Source organism: Spermophilus citellus (assembly GCF_964194105.1).
Source record: "Spermophilus citellus genome assembly, chromosome: X".
In the NCBI taxonomy this organism is placed as follows: Eukaryota; Metazoa; Chordata; class Mammalia; order Rodentia; family Sciuridae; genus Spermophilus; species Spermophilus citellus.
Genome location: NC_138190.1, coordinates 64,125,427 through 64,143,905, shown reverse-complemented (window position 1 = coordinate 64,143,905; position 18,479 = coordinate 64,125,427).

Here is an 18,479-nt window from a genome sequence, read left to right as displayed (position 1 = left end):
AACCATAAATCTAGTTCTAATCATAACCCTAGTTATTACATTGACTGTATCCCTAAACCTAGCCCTATCCTAACCCAAAACCTATCCCGAATCGGAGCCCTAACACTGCCTTGAACCCTAACCCTAACCCTAATTCTAGCCCTAACCCTTAATCTAACCCTAACCCTAACCCTATCCCCTGACATAACCCAAAACCTAACCCTAACCCTAGCCTTAATCCTAAACATAAACCTAGCCCTAACCCCAGCTGTAACCCTATCCATTACACTAATCCTAATCCTAACCCTAATGCTAACCCTAGGATAACCCTAAACCTATTCTTAACCATAAACTTATACATTACCCTAAACCTAACCTGAACCCTAAACCTAACCATATCCATAAACCTAAACCTAACCCTAATAATCTTAACCCTAAAACTATCTCTAACCATAACCCTAAACCTGGCATTAGCCCTAGCCCTAATGAAGCCCTAACCCTAAAACAAACTCTAGCCCTAATCCTAGCCCTAATCTTAGCCTGAATCCTAAACCTAACCCTAACCATAGACCTAACCCTAATTTTAACCCTTGCCCTAGTTCTAAAGCTATGTATAACATCATACCTAACCATAACCATAACCATAATCCTAGCCATAAACCTAGGCTCAGCCTTAATACTAACCCTAGCTCTAATCCTAGCTCTAATTAAGCCCTAATTCTAACCCTAACACTAAGACTAACTCTAACTCTCGCCCTAGCCCTATCCCTAGTTCTAACCCTATCCCTTATGATAACTCAAACCCTAGCCCTAAGCCTAGCATTAACCTTCACTGTAGCCTTAAAACTAGATCTATCCCTAACTCTAAATATAACCCTAACCCTAAGCCTAAAACACACCATAACACTAGCTCTAACCCTAAAGCTAATTTGAAAACTAGCCCTAACCCAAGCCCTAGCTTTCAAGCAAAACTGAGCCATTTCACTGACCCTAACCCTTAACCTAAACCAAACCCTAACCCTACACCTAGCCCTAACCCTAGCTCTAATTCGAGTCCTAACCCTAACCCTAGAACTATTACTAACCCTGACTCTGACCTTAACACTAACCTTAGCTCTACACATCACCCTATTCCTAAACCTAATCCTAACACTAGACATCAACCTAAACCTAACCCTAAAACTAACCCTAATTGTAATGCCAGTTTTTAAATTAGCCATAGCCCTAAACCTAACACAAAGCCTAGCCCTAACCCAAGGCCTAACCCTAGCTTTAACCCTAACCTTGGTCCTAACCGTAACACTATCCCTAGTCCTAATCCTAGCTCTAATCCTATTTCTTACACTTAGTCAAACCCTCACCCTATTGCTACCCTAGTCCTAACCCTAATTCTAAGCCTACCTTAAGCCCTAACTCTATTACTAGTCCTAACCCTAACCCTCATTCTAGCTCTAAACTTAACCCAAACCCTAACTCTAACCCTGACCCTTATTCTGACCTTAACACTAAACCTAGGTTTAAACCTTACCCTAACCCTTATCTGAAACCTAACACTAGCCCTACCATTAACCCTAACCCCAAACCCCAAACCTAAGAATAACACTAGCTCTAGACATAAACCTAATTCTAAATATAGCCATAACCCTAGCCTTAGCCCTAACAATAACCCTTAACCTAAACCAAACACTAACTCTACCCCTAGACCTAACCCTAGTCCTCATTCTGGACCTAACCCTAAACCTAATCCTAACCTGAACCCTGACACTTACCCTAACAAAAACCCTAGCTCTAAACCTTATCCTAACTCCAAAATTAACCCTAACACTAGACGAACTCTAAATCTAGCCATAACCATAAGTCTAGCTCTTACATTACCCATATACCTAACACTAGCCCTAAACCTCACACAAAACCTAGCCATAATTACAGCCCTAAACCTAACCCTAAGCATAACTCTAACCATAAACCTAGCTCTAACCCTAACCCTAACCCTCGTTCTAGCCCTAACCCTAGCTCAAACACTAAACCTTACCCTAAACACAACCCTAGCCCAAACCCTAAACCTCACCCTAACTCTAGCCCTAATCCTAACTGTAACCATAGCCCAAACCTTAGATCTAATTCTATCCATTACACTAACAATAACCCTATAAGTAATGCTAACCCTAGCCCTAAACCTAACCCCTAACCCTACCTAGCCCTGACCATAAACATAACTCTCGCCCTAGCCCTAACCCAACTCAATCCCTAACCCTTACACTTAACCTAACCCTAACACTAACACAAGGCCTAACCCTAAAACTAACCCCAGCCCTAATCCTAACCTTAACCCTAGCCCTAACCCTAGCTCAAATCCTACCTATTACCCTAACCCTAAACTTAACCCTAATGATAACAGTAGACCTAAATCTAAACCTACCCTAACCCTAAACATAAACCTAACCCTAGAACTAACAGTGAACTTAACCCTAACCCTAAACCTAAGCTAGCTCAAACACTAACCCTAATCCTAAACCTAAACCTATTACCCTAACCCTAATGATAACCCTAGCCTTAACCGTGACACTAACCATGACCATAACCCTAGACCAAACCCTAAATTAATCTTAGCCATAGGAAAAATCCTAGCTCAAACCCTAAACTGTACCCTAAACCTAATCCTAAGTGTAACCCCCATTCTAACCCTGACCCTAACCCTAACTCTAGCCCTAATCCTAACCATTATCCCAGCCCTAACCCTAGGTCTAACCCTATTAATTACCCTAATGATAACCATAACCCTAATGCTATCCCTAGGCCTAACCCTAAACCTATCACAAACCCTAACCGTATCCATTACCTTAAACCTAACCTAACCCTAAACCTAACACTATCCATTACCCTAACCCTAATTCTAACCTTAATGCTAATTTGAGCCTTAACCCTAAACCTTAACCTAACCCAAACCCGAAGCCTGACCCTGACCCTAATAATACCCCAGCTCTTAATCTGACCCTTTCCCTAAACGTAATACTTTAATTTGACCTAGACATAACCCTAACCCTAAAAATATCACTAACTATAAACCTAGACCTGACATTGGTCCTAGCCCTAATTCTTGTCCTAAACCTAACACAAAACCAAGCCCTAATCCTAGCCTTAAATCTAGCCTTAATCCTAAACCTAACCATAACCCAAGTCCTAACTCTAAAGTTAATGATAAAACTAGCCCTAACTCTAAACATAGCACTAAAACAAAACCGAGCAACAGGCCTAACACTAACCTTAACTTAAACCAAATCCTAGCACTACACCTAGATCTAACCCTAGCCCTAATTCGAGTCCTAATCATAAATTAAAAATAACCCTGAACCTGATTTATATCCTAACACTCATCCTAGCTCTAAACACCACCCTAACCCTAAACCTACCATAATCCTATCCCTGAACCTAACCCTAAACCTAGCCCTAACCCTAGCTCAAAACCTAACCTTTATGCTAAACATAACCCTAAACCTAAACATAACCCTAGTTCTAACACTAACTCTAACCCTAACTAAAGGCATATTCCTAACCATAACTCTAGTTCTAACCCTATCAATTACCCTAACTATAACCCTTACCCTAATGCTAATCCTAAGCCTAACCCTAGCACTATCACTAATGCTAAATGTATCAATTACCCTAAACCAAACCTGAACCTTAAAACAAACCCTAACTATACCCTAACCCTAAACCTAATTCTAATTTGAGCCATAAACCTAAATCCTTACCTAAGACAAATCCTAATCCTAATAATTTCCCGAGCTCTAAACCTGACCCTTACCCTAATCCTAACCCTTATACTAGACATAGCCATAAGCCTAACCCTAAAACTATCTTTAACTATAACCCTAGACCTGATATTAGCCCTAGCACTAATCGTAGCCCTGAATCTAATACAAACACTAGCCCTCATCCTAGCCCTAAACCTAGCCTTAATCATAACCCTAACTCCAACCCTAGCCCTAACCCTAACTCTAACCCTCACCCTACGTCTAAACCTGGCTATAAAATCATTCTTTATCTTAAACTTAAACCTAACCCTAACCCTATTGCTAGGCCTAAGCTAAACACTAACACTAGCCCTAATCCTAGCCCTAATTTAACCCTATCCCAAACCCTAACTCTAATTTTAGCCCTATCACTAACTCTAACTTTCACACTAGCCCTATCCCTAGTTCTAAACCTATCCCTTACCATAACTCTAACCCTGGCCCTAATGTTTGCCCTATCCTTAATCATAGCCTAATCCTAGATCTAAACCTAACTATAAATGTAACCCTAACCCTAAGTCTAAGCCTAACACTAACACTAGCCCTAACACTAATACTAATTGTAAAACTAGCCCTAACCCCAACCCTAGGACTAAAACAAAACCGAGCAATAGACCGAACCCTAAACCTTAACTTAAACCAAATCCTAAACTACTACAAGAATTAATCCTAGCCCTAATCAAGTCCTAATCTTAACCATAAAAATAACCCTGACCCTGACTCATAGCCTACACTCAGCCTAGCTCTAAACCTTAACCTTAAACAGAACCCTAACACTAAACCTAGCCCCAATTCAAGTCATAACTCAAACCCTAAAACTAACCCTGACCCTGAATCCTATCCTAAAAATAACTCTAGCTCTAAATATCACCCTAACTTTAGTCTAACACTAACACTAGAAATGCCCCTACCCCTAACCGTAAAGCTAACCCTAATTGTAACCCTGGTTCTTACATTACCTGTTGCCCTCACCCTACCCCTAACACTAACACAAGCCTTAATCTGAGCCCTACACCTAGCTTTAACCCTAACCCTAACCCTAACGGTACCCCTACCCCTAACACTAGCTCTAAGCCTATCCCTAACCCTAAGCAAAACCCTAACACTAATGGTAATCCTAGACCTATCCCTAATCCTCAGGCTAATCAAAACTCTCACCATATTAATAGTCCTAACCCTAGCCCTCATTCTAGCTCTAACCCTATCCCCAAACTTAACCCTAACCATGACCCTTATTCTCCCCATAACACTAACCTAGGTCTAAACCTGACCCTAATGCTAGACCAAACCGTAACACTAGCCCAACCAGTAATCTTATACCTAAACCAGACCCTATCACTAGCCCTAGACCTAAACCTAATCCTAAATCTAGCCTTAACTCTAGCTCTAGACCTAAATCCTAGGTTTAGCCTTAACAATAACCCTTAACTTAACACAAAAACTAACCCTATCCCTAGACATAAACCTAGTCCCAATTCTGGCTTTAACCTTAACTCTAACTCTAACCTGAACACTGACCCTGCCTTTAACACTAAACCTATCTCTAAACCTGACCCTAACTGAAAACCTAAACCTAACACTAGACATAGCCATAACCCTAACCCTACAACTAGCCCTAATCATAATCCTAGCTCTTACATTACCCATAGCCCTAACTCTATGCTTTAACCTAACACAAAACCTAGAGCGAATTCTAGGCCTAACTCTAGCCCTAAGCGTAACCCCCACAAAAATCCTAGCCCTAACCCTAACCCTAAACCTAACCCTAGCATTAGTCTTAAACCTTACTAAAGCCTAACCCTTACCATAAATATAAACTTAGACCTATACCTTACTCTAAACCCTAACCCTAGCCCTAACCCTAAACTTAACCCTATCCCTAAACCTAGCTCTAAACCTACACTTTACCCAACCCTACACCTAACTGTATTGATAACCCTAGCCTTAACACTAACCGTAACCCTAACCCTAACTGGAAAACTAACAATAGACCTAACCCTAAAACTAAAACTCAACATAGCCCTAACCCTAGCTCAAAACCTAACCTGTACCATAAACCTAAACATAACCGTAGCATTAACATTAACCCTAAAACTAAATCTAATCCTAAACCTAAACCTACATCTAACCATATCAATTACCCTAACCCTTATCCTAACCCTAATGATAATCCTAGCCCTAACCTTAACCCTAATCCTAAACCTACCATAATCCTGTCTAGACCTAAGGCTGAACCTAATCCTCAATCTAGCCCTAGCACTAACACTAGCTCAAACCCTAGCCCTTACCCTAAACATAACTGTAGCCAAAACCCTAACCCCAACCTAGCCCTAATCCTAAACATAACCATAGCCCAAACCCTAGCTCTAACTCTATCCATTACCCTAACCATAACCCTAAACCTAAAGCTAAACCTAGCCCTAACCCTAACCCTAACCCTACCTCTATCCCCAGCCCTGATTCTAACCTGAAGCCTCAACCTAGCTCTAACACTTACTCAATCTCTGACCCTTACCCCTAATCTAACCATAAGAAAATGATAAGCCTAACCCTAACACTAACCCTAGCCCTAATCCTAAACTTAAAACTAGACTTCACCTTATCTCTAACCCCACCCATTACCCTAACCCTAAACATAAATGGCACGATAACCCTAGCCCTAACCCTAAACCTACTCTAACCCTAACTGTAAACCTAACCCTAGACCTAACCATAAACCTAACTCTTGCCGTAGTCCAAACCCTAGCTCAAACTCTAATAATTATGCTAAACTTAACAGTAACCCTAGTCCTAAACCTAAACCTAACCCTAACCCTAACCTGACATCTAAACCTCTCCATTAACTTAACCCTAATGATAACCCTAATCCTAACCCTAGACCTAATCCTAAACCTAACCCTATCCTTAGCACTTACCATAGCTCAAACCCTAACCCATGCCCTAAACCTAACACTAGCCTTAACCCTAACCCTAACTCTAGCCCTAATCCTAAACATAACCCTAGCCCTAACCCTACCTCTAACCCAATCCTTTACCCTAATTATAACCATAAACCTAAAGCTAACCCTAGGCCTAACCCTAACCCTATCCATTACCCTAAACCTAACCTGAGCCCTAAACCTAACCTGAAGTCTAAACCTAACCTTATCCGTTACTCTAGCCCTAACTCAAACCTAATGCTAATTTGAGCCATAACCCTAAACCTCAACCTAACCCAAACCCAAAACCTGACTCTCAACTTGAACCTTACCCTAAACGTAACTCTGACACTAGACCTAGCCATAAATCTTACCCAGAAACTATCCCTAACCATAACCCTAGACCTGATATTAGCCCTAGTCCTAATTCTTGTGATAACCCTAACACAAACACTAGACCTCACCCTAGCCCTATACCTAGCCTTAATCCTAACCCGAACCCTAACTCTAGCTCTATCCTTAATTTATCCCTTGCCCTAGTTCTGAACCTTGCTATATGCCTATCCCTTCCCCCAAATCTAAACCTAACTCTAAGTCTAGTCTTAACCCTTACACTAATCCTAGACCAGATCCTAGCCCTAATTTAGCCCTACCCCTACCACTAGCAATAAGACTAACTCTAACTCTCGCCCTAGCCCTATTCCTAGATCTATCCCTATCCCTTACCATAACCCTAACACTTGCCCTAACCTTAGCCCTAACACTAGCCCTAGCCCTAACCCTAGAACTAACCATAACTCTAATTCCAACCCTAACCCTAAGCCTAAACCTCACACTAACACTAGCCCTAACACTAACACTAATCCTAAAACTAGCCCTAATCTAGTTCAAGCCCTAAAACAAAACCGAGCCATAGCCCTAACCCTAACCCTTAACCTAACCTAAAACCTAACTCTACACCTAGCCCTAACCTTAGCCCAAATTCCAGTCCTAACCTATCCCTAAAACTAACCTTGAGCCTGACTCTGACCTTACACTAACCCTAGCTCTAACATCACCCTAAAAGTATACCTAACCCTAAAACTAGAACTAGCCCTAACCGTAACCCTAAAAGTAGCCCTAATCACAACTCTAGTTCTTACATTAGCCATACCCCTAATCCTAGCCCTAACCTAACACAAAATCTAGCCCTAAACTGAGCCCTACATCTCGTTGTAACTGTAACCCTAAACCTAGCCCTAACCATTATCCTAAACCTAACCCTAATCCTAAAACTGGCCCTAACACTAAACCTAACCTTAGACTTAATCCTAACCATAATCCTAGCCCTAACTCTATCTCTAACCCTATACATTACCCTAAACATAACACTAACCCTAATGCTAACCCTAGCCTTAAACTTAACCCTAATCCTAAATCTAGACCTGACACTAACCCTAACCATTGCCCTAGCCCTAACCATAGCTCAAACCCTAACACTTACCCTAAACCTAACCCTAACACTAACCCTTAGTCCTAACCCTAACCCTAACCCTAGCCCCAATCCTAGCCATAACCCTAGCCCTAAACCTATCCATTACCTTAAACATAAACCTAAACCAAACATAGCTCTAATCATAGCTCTAACCCCACCCATTACCCTAAATTCCCCTAACCCTAACTATAAACTTCATGATAACCCTAGTCTTAAACCTAAACCTACTCTAACCCTAACTATAAACCTAACTCTAGACCTAACCATAAACCTAACCCTTGTTGTAGTCCTAATCCTACCTCAAACCCTAACAGTTACGCTAAACCTAACACTAACCCTAGTCCTAAACCTAAATCTAACCCTATCCATTTAGGCCTAACTCTAAACCTATCGCTAACACTAACCCTATCCATTACCTAAACCTAATCAGAACACCACATATAACCCTATAAATTAGCTAACCCTAACCTTAACCCTAACCCTATTGTTAATTTGAGCCCTAAAACTAAACCAAAACCTAACCCAAACTCTGAACAAGACACTGACTCTAATAACACACCTAGCTCTAAACCTGACCCTTACCCTAAACATAACCCTTACACTAGACCTAGCCATAAAACTAACCCTAACAGTATCCCTAACCATAACCCTAGACCTCACATTAGCACTCTACCTAATTCTTGCCTTAAACCTAACACAAACCCGAGCCTTCATCCTAGCCCTAAAACTAGCCTTAATCCTAACCCGAACCCTATCCCTAGCCAAAACCCTAATTTCAACCCTTGCCCTAGTTCTGAACCTAGGTATAATCACATCCCTTCCCATAACCCTAACCCTAACCCTAACACTGTCACTAACAATAACCCTCTCCCTTACACTAGGCCTAATCCTAACACTAACCATAGCTCTAATCCTAGCCCTAATTTATTGCTAACTGTAACCCTAACTCTAACCCTAACCCTAAGACTAATCCTAACTCTATCTCTAGACCTATTTCTAGTACCAACCTTATCTATTGCATAACCCTAACACTAGCACTAAACCTTAGTCCTAACCCTAGCCCTAGTTTTAAACCTAGAACTAAACCTAACTCTAAATCTAACCCTAACTCTAAACCTAAACCTCACCCTAACACTAACCCTAACCTTAACTCTACTTTGAAAACTAGCCCTAACCCTAGCCATAGCCCACAAAGAAAACTGAGCTATAGCCCTAATCTTAACCCTTAACCTAAACCAAATCCTAATGCTACACCTAGTCCTAACCCTATCCCTACAACTAATACTGAACCTGACTCTGACCCTAAAACTACTTCTAAACATCACCCTAACCCTAAACTTAACCCAAACACTAGACCTAGCACTAATCCTAACCCTAAAACTTTCCCTAACCAAAAAGCTAGTTCTTACATTAGCCATAGCCCTAACCCTAACACAAAAACTAGCCCTAATCTGAGCCTCAACCGTAGCTTTAACCCTAACCCTAACCCTAACCCTAACACTAACCCAAAACCTAGCTCTAAACCTATTCCTTACCCTAAGCCAAAATCTCACCCTTATGCTACCCTAGTTCTAACCCTAATCCTTAGCTTACCCCAAACCCTAACTCTATTACTAGTCCTAACCCTAGCCCTCATTCTATCTTTAACTCTATTCCGAAGCCTAAGCCTAAACCTTACCCTTATTCTGATCCTAACACTAACCCTAGGTCAAAGCATGACCTTAACACTAAACTGAACCCTAACACTAGCCCTACCAGTAAACCTATACCTAAACTTAACTGTAACACTAGCACTAGACCTAAACTTAATCCTAAATATAGCCATAACTCTAGCCCTAGTCCTAAACAAAAACCTAGCCCTAGCCATAAAATAACAATTAACCTAACACAAAGACTAACCCTATCCCTACACCTAACCCTAGTTCTAATTCTGGCCCTAACCATAAACCCAATGCTAACCTGAATATTGACACTTACCCTAACACAAACCCTATCTCTAAACCTTATCCTAACCCAAAACTTAAACCTAACACTAGACATATCTATAACCCTAACCCCCCAAACTAGCCATAACCATAACCCTAGCTCTTATATTACCCATAGCCCTAATACTAGCCATAAACTTCACACAAAACCTAGCCCTAATACAAGCCCAAAACCTAGACCTAAGCATAACCCTAACCCTAATTCTAGCCCAAACCCTAAACCTAATGCTTGCCTAGCCCTAACCCTAGCTCAAACTCTAACCCTTACCCTAAACATAACCCTAGCTCTAACACTAACCCTAACCCTATCCCTAATTCTAACTGTAACCATAGCCCAAATCCTAGCTCTAACTTTAACTATTACCTTAAACATAACCCTAACCCTAATGCTAACCCTAACCCTAAACCTAAACCTAACCCTAACCCTAACCCTAACCCTAACCCTAACCGTAGACCTGATTCTAATCCTAACCCTCACCCTAGCCCTAACCCTAGCTCAAACCCTAACACTTACCCTAAACCTAACCCCAACACTAGCCCTGGGAATAACCCAAACCCTAGCCCTAATTCTAACCTTAACCTAAGCCCTAACACTAGCACTAAACCTATACATTACTCTAAACATAAGCCTAAATCAAATGCTAACCCTAGGCCTAACCCTAACCCTATCCCTACCACTAATGCTATACATTACTCTAAACATAACCTGAACTGTAAACCTAACTCTATCCATTACTCTAACCCTAACCCTAACCCTAATGGTAATTTGAGCCCTAACCTTAAACCTTAACCCAAACCAAACCCTAACACAGTCTCTGACCCTAATAATAACCTAGCTCTATACCTAACCCCTAAACTAAATCTAACCTTTACACTAGTTCTAGCTATCCCTAACACTATACCTAACACTATCCCTAAACATAACCCTAGACCTGACATTAGCCCTAGCCCTAATCCTAGCCCTAACCCTAACGCAAACACTAGCCCTCATCCTAGCCCTAAACCTAGACTTAATCCTAACCCGAACCCTCACCCTAGCCCTATCCCTAATTAAACCCTTGCCATAGAACTGAACCTAGCTATATAACTCCATCCCTTCCCCTAAAACTAACCCTAAACCTAGCCCTAAACATAGGCCTAACACTAACACTTTTCATAGTGCTAATCCTAGCCTTATTTGAACCCTAACCTTAACCCTACCCCTAACCCTAGCCCTAAGACTAACTTTAACTCACAGCCTAGTCCTATTTCTATTTATAACCCTGTTCATTAACGTAACCCTCACAATAGCCCTAACCCGAACACTAACCCTAGCCATAGCCCTAACCCTAGATCTAACCATAACTCTAAATCTAACCCTAAACTTTAGCCTAAACCTCATTCTACCACTAGCTCTAAAACTATTGCTAATCCAAAAACTAGCCCTAATCCAAGCCCTAGCCCTAAAACAAAACCGAGCCACTGCTCTAACCCTAAACCTTAACCTAAACCAAACCCTAACCTATAACTAGCCATAACCCAAGCTCTAATTCAAGTCCTAGGCTTAAAACTAACCCTCACCCTGACTCATATCCAAACACAAACCCTAGCTCTAAATATCACCCTAATCCTAAAACTAATGCTAACACTAGACCTAGCTGAAACCCTAATCCTAAAACTAACCCTAATTATAACCCTAGTTCTTACATTGGCCTTAGCCAAACCCTAGCCATAACTATAACACAAAAAAGCTCTAATCCGAGCCCTAACACTAGATTTAACCCTAACCTTAACCCTAAAACTAGCCCTAAACCTAACCCTAATCCTAGCCCTATAATCCTATCCATTAGCCTAAGACAAACCCTATTCATAATGCTAACTCTAGTCCTAATCCTAATCCTAAAACAAACCCAAACAATAACCCTATTACTAGTCCTAACAGTATCCCTCATTCTAGATCTAACCCTAACCCAAAACCTCACCCTAACCTTCACCCTTATTCTGACCCGAACACTAATTATAGGTCTAAACCTGACCCTAAACCAAAACCGAAACCTGAAACTAGCCCTACCAGTAAACTTATACCTAAACCTAACCCTAACATTAGCCCTAGACCTAAACCTAATCCTAAATCTAGCTATTACTCTAGCCCTTGACCTAAACAAAGACTTAGAGATAGCCCTAACAATAACCCTTAACCTAACCAAACACTAACCCTACCACTAGACCTAACCCTAGTCCTATTCTGGCTTTCATACTAACCCTATCTTTAACCTGAACACTGGCCCCAACACTACATTAAACCTAGTTCTAAACCTGACCCTAACCCAAAACCTAAACCTAACACTAGACCTAGCTGTAATCCTAATTCTAAAACTAGCTCTAATCAGAACCCTAGATCTTACATTTCACATAGCACTAACCTTAGGCCTAAACCTAACACAACAATGAAATAACCTCAACCCTAATCGAGGCCTAAACCTACCCTAAGTATAACTCTCAGCCTAACCCTAACCCAAGTCCTAATCCTTACCCTAACCCTTACCTTAGTCCTAACCCTAGCTCAAAGCCTAACCCTGAGCCTAAACATAACCCTAGCACTATCCTTAACCATAACCCTAACCATAGCCTTAATCCTAACCTTAACCCTAGAGCTAACACTAGCTCTAACCCTAGCCATTACCCTAATTCTAACCCTAGCCCTAATGATAACCCTATCCCTAACCCTAACTGAAACCCTAACCCAAACCATAAACCTAACTCTAGACCTAATCCTAAACCTAAACATTACTATAGCCTTAACCCTAACTAAAACCCTAACCCTTACCCTAAAACCAACAGTAAACCTAGCCCTAAAACTAAACTTAAACCTAAACCTAACCTTAACCATAAAGCTAACCTTACATCTAACCCAATCTATTACCCTAAACCTAATCCTAACCCAAATGAAAACCCTAGCCCTAACCCTAAACCTAACCCTGACCATAACACTAAACCTAACCCTCTTCCTAGAGCTTACCCTAGCTCAAAACCTAACCTTTACCCTAAATATAACCCTAACCCTACCCTAAGCTAGGGTTACTAGCCCTAACCCAAAACCTATCCTAACTCTAGCCCTAATCTTAACCTAACCCTAGACCTAACCATAGCTCTAACCCAATATATTATCCTTATGATAACCCTAATTCTATTGCTAACCCTAGGCATAACCCTAATCCTTTTGCTAACCCTAAGGCTCTCCATTGCCCTAAACCTATACTGAAATCTAAACCTAACACAATCAACCTAATGCTCATTTGAGCCCTATCCCGAAACCTTAACCTAAAACAAACTCTAACCCTGATCCTGACCCTAAAAATACACCTAGCTCTAAACCTGACCCTTACCCTAAGCCTAACACTTACACTAGACCTAGACACAAACTTAACCCTAAACCTACCCCAAACTGTAACACTAGACCTGATATTAGCCCTAGCCCTAATTCTAGACCTAACCCTACAACAAACCATAGCCCTCATCCTAGCCCTAAATATAGCCTTAATCATAACCCTAACACTAACCCTAGCCCTAACCCTAATTTTAACCCTCACCCTACCTCTAAACCTAGCTATTACACCATATTTACCCTAAAATTAACTATAACCCTAGCCCTAACACTAGCCCTAAACTGAACACTAACCCGAGCCCTAATCCTAGTCCTAACTTAGCCCTATCACTAAAACTAACCAAAACCCTAGGCCTAAGACTAACTCTAACTCTCACCCTAGCCATAGCCCTAGTTCTCACCCTATCTGTTACCGTAAGCATAACCTTAGCCCTAACCCTTGCCCTATAGTTAGACCTAGCCCTAATCCTAGATCTAACACTAAATCCAAATCTAACCCTAACAAAACCCCTAAGCCTAACAATAACCCTAGCTTTAACCCTAATGCTAGTCTTATAACTAGCCCAAAACCTAAACCTAGGACTAAAACAAAACTGAGCAACAGCCCAAACCCTAAACTTTAACTTAAACCAAACACTAACACTACACCTAGACATAACCCTAGCCCTAATTCGAGTCCTAACCCTAACCTTAAAACCTACCCTGACCCTGACTCATATCCTAACACTGATGCTAGCTCTAAAGACCGTCCTAAACTTAAACAAAACCCTAACAGTAACCCTAGCCCTAATTCAAGTCATAACCCTAACCTTAAAGCTAAACCTGAACCTGACTGATATCCTAACAGTCACCCTAGCTCTAAACATAGCCCTCACCTTAAACCGAACACTAACAGTAACCGCAGTCCTTATTTGAGTCCTAACCCTAACCCTAAACCTAACCCTGATGCTGGCTCATATCCTAACAATAACCCTACCTCTAAATATTACCCTAACCTCAAACCTAAACCTAACACTAGACCTACCCTTAACCGTAACCCTAAAACTAACCCTAATTATAACCCTGGCTCTTACATTAGCCAATGCCCAAATCTAGCCCTAACCGTATCACAAAAATAGGCTCTAATCCGAGCTCTAAACCTATATTTAACCCTAACCCTAACCCTAACTCTATCATTAACCCTATCTCTAAGGCTATCAGTTAACCTAAGTAAAACCCTAACCCTAATGGTAACCCTAGACTTATCTCTAATCCTTAGGCTAACCAAAACCCTAACCCTATTAATAGTCCTATCCCTAGCCCTCATTCTAGCTCTAAACCTATCTCAAACCCTAACGCTAACCCTGACCCTTATTCTGACCCTAACACTAACCCTAGGTCTAAAACTGACCCTAAACCTAGACCAAATCCTAACAGTAGCCCTAGACCTAAACCAAACCCTAAATCTAGCCTTAACTCTAGCCAAAGACCTAAACATATACCTAGCCATAACTCTAACAATAATCCTTAACCCAACTCAAACACTAACCCTACCCCTAGACCTAAACCTAGTCCTAATTCTGGCTGAAACCCTAACTCTAACTCTAACCCAAACACTGACCCTGCCTTTAGAGTAAACCTATCTCTAAATCTGACCCTACCCTAAAATCTAAACCTAACACTAGACCTAGCCATAACCCTAACCCTACAACTAGCTCTCAACATAACCCTAGTTCTTATATTACCTGTGGCCCTAACCCTAGGCCTAAACCTAACAAAACCTAGAGCTAATCCTAGGCCTAAATCAAGCCTTAAGCATAACCCTAACCCTAACCCTAACCTAACCCTGGCCTTAGTCCTAATCCTAGCTCAAAGCCTAAACATTACTCTAAACATAAACCTACACCTATCCCTCAATCTAACCCTAACCTTAGCCCTAATCTTAACCTTAACCCTAACCCTAAACCTAGGTCTAAACCTACCCATTTCTCTAAACCTAAACCTAAACCTAAACCTAAACCTAAGCTTATTAATAATCCTAGGCTTAATGCTAAACCTAAACCTAAATGGAAAACTAAACCTATACATAACCTTAAAACTCACACTTGCCATAGACCTAACCCTAACTCAAACTCTAACCCTTACTATAAACCTAAACATATCCATAGCCCTAACTCTAAGCCTAAACCACAATCTAAGCTTAAACATAGCCCTAAATCTACATCTAATCATATACATTACCCTAACCCTAACCCTATCCCTAATGATGTCCCTAGCCCTAATCCTAACCCTAATCCTATGAGTACTATAATCTTATCCCTAGAAGTAACCATAAACCTAACCCTCATCCTAGCCCTTACCCTAGTTCAAAACCTAACCCTTATGCTAAACATAAAACTAAGCCTAACCCTAGTTTTAACCCTAACCCTATCCCTAATACAAGACCTATTTCTAACCATAAACCTAGCCCTAAACTTAGCTCTAATCCTATCCATTATACTAACCATAACCCTTACCCTAATGTGAACGTTAGGCCTAACCTTAATCCTATCGCTAACCCTAACCCTATCAATTACCCTAAACCTAATGTAAACTCTAAACAAAACCATATCTATTACCCTAACCCATACCCTAATGCTAATTCAAGGCCTGACCCTAAACCCTAACCTCAACCAAACTCTAACATTGACTGTGACCCTAATATATCTCCTAGCTCTAAAGCTGACTTTTACACTAAACCTAACCCTTACACTAGACCAGGCCATAACCCTAATCCTAAAATTATCCCCAACCGTAAGCTTAGACCTGACATTAGCGATAGCCCTAATTTTAGCCCTAAACATAACATAAATCCCAGCCCTTATCCTAGCCCTAAACCTAGCCTTAATCCTATCTCTAAACCTAACTTTAGGCCTAAACCAAAAACTAACCCTAGCCCTAATATTAGCCCTAATTTAGTCCTATTCCTAATCCTAGCCCTAACCCTAGCCCTAAGACTAACTCTAACTCTCACCCTTGCCCCATCCCTGGTTCTAACCCTATCCCTTAATGGAACTCTAATCCTAGCCCTAACCCTAGCTTTAACCCTAGTCCTATCATTAGCTCTAGCCCTAACCTAGATCTAATTTTAATGCTAAATCCAACCCTAACCCTAAGTCTCACCCTAACCCTAACTCTAAATCTAACTTTAACCCTAGCCCTAAAACAAAACCGAGCCATAGCCCTAACCCTAACCCTTAACCTAAACCAACCCTTAACCCTAAACCTAACCTTAGCTCTAATTCCAGTTTTAAGCTGAAAACTAGAACTAACACTGACCCTGACTCTGACCATAATACTAACCCTAATGCTATACCTAACACTAGACCTACTAGTAACCCTAACCCTAAATTTAACCCTAATTGTAACCCTGGTACTTACATTAGCCTTACCCCTAACCCTAGCACTAACTTAACCTCAAACCTAGCCCTAATCCAAGCCCTAACCCAAGTTTTAACCCTAACCCTAATTCTAACCCTCACCCTAATCAAAACCATAACCCTAGCCCTAACTCTAGCTCTAACCCTATCCATTGCCATAACCATAACCCTAGGCCTAAACCTAACCCCATCCCTAATCCTAAACTTATGCATTATTCTAAGCCAAACCTAAACCCTAAACCTCACCCTATCATTACACTAACACTAATCATAACGCTAATGCGAGCCCTAACTTTAAACCTTAACCTATCCCAAACTTCTAACCCAGAACATGACCCTAATAATACCCCTAGCACTAAAGCTGACCCTAAACCTAAACCTAACCCTTACATTACATGTATCCATAAACCTAACCCTAAGACTATCTTTAACCATAACCCTAGATCTGATATTAGCCCTAGCCCTAATCCTACCCATAACCCTTAAATGAAACATAGCCCTCATCCTAGCCCCAAACCTAGCCTTAATCATAACCCTAACCCTAACCATAGCCCTAACTGTAATTCTAACCCTCACCCTATCTCTAAACCTAGCGATAATGCCATTCCTTATCCTAAACTTAACCCTAACCCTAACCCTAACCCTAGGCCTAAGGTGAACACTAATCCTAGCCCTAATCCTAGCCCTATTTTATCCCTAACCCTATCCCTAACCCTAGCCCTAAGAGTAACTCTAACTCTCACACTAGCCCTATCCCTACTTCTAATCATATCCATTATCGTAATCCTAACCCTAGCCCTAAACCTAGCCCTAAACCTAGCCATAACCATTGCCTAATCCTTATTCGTAATCCTAACCCTAGATCTAACCCTAACTCAGAATCTAACTCTAACCCTAAGCCTGAGCCTAACATTAACAGTAGCCCTAGCCCTAATGCTAATCATAAAACTAGCCCTAACCCTAACCCTTGCAGTAAAACAAAACTGAGAAATAGTCCTAACCCTAAACCTTAACTTAAACCAAACCTTAACAATATACCTAGATCGAACCCTAGCCCTAATTCGAGTCCTAATCTTAACCTTAATACTAACCCTAACTCTGACTCATATCATAACACTCACCCTAGCTCTAAACCCCACCCTAACCTTAAACTGAACCCTTACAGTAACCCTAGCCTTAATTCGAGTCCTAACCCTAATCTAAAAATAAACCTGACACTGACTATTAGCCTAACACTAAAAATAGCTCTAAATTTCAACCTAACCGTAAATGTAATCCTAACACTAGAGGTTTAACCCCTAACCATAACCCTAAAACTAACCCTAAAAACTCTAGTTCTTACATTAGTCATTGCTCTAACCCTAGCCATAACCCTAACACAAAACTAGCCCTAATCCAAGCCCTAAACCTAGCTTTAATCCTAACCCTAGCCCTAACCCTAGCTCTAACACTATTTCTTACCCTATGCCAAATGCTAAACCTAATGCTAATCCTAATCCTAACCCTAATCCTTAACCTAACCCAAACCCTAACCCTATTAGTAGTCCTAACCATAGCACTCATTCTA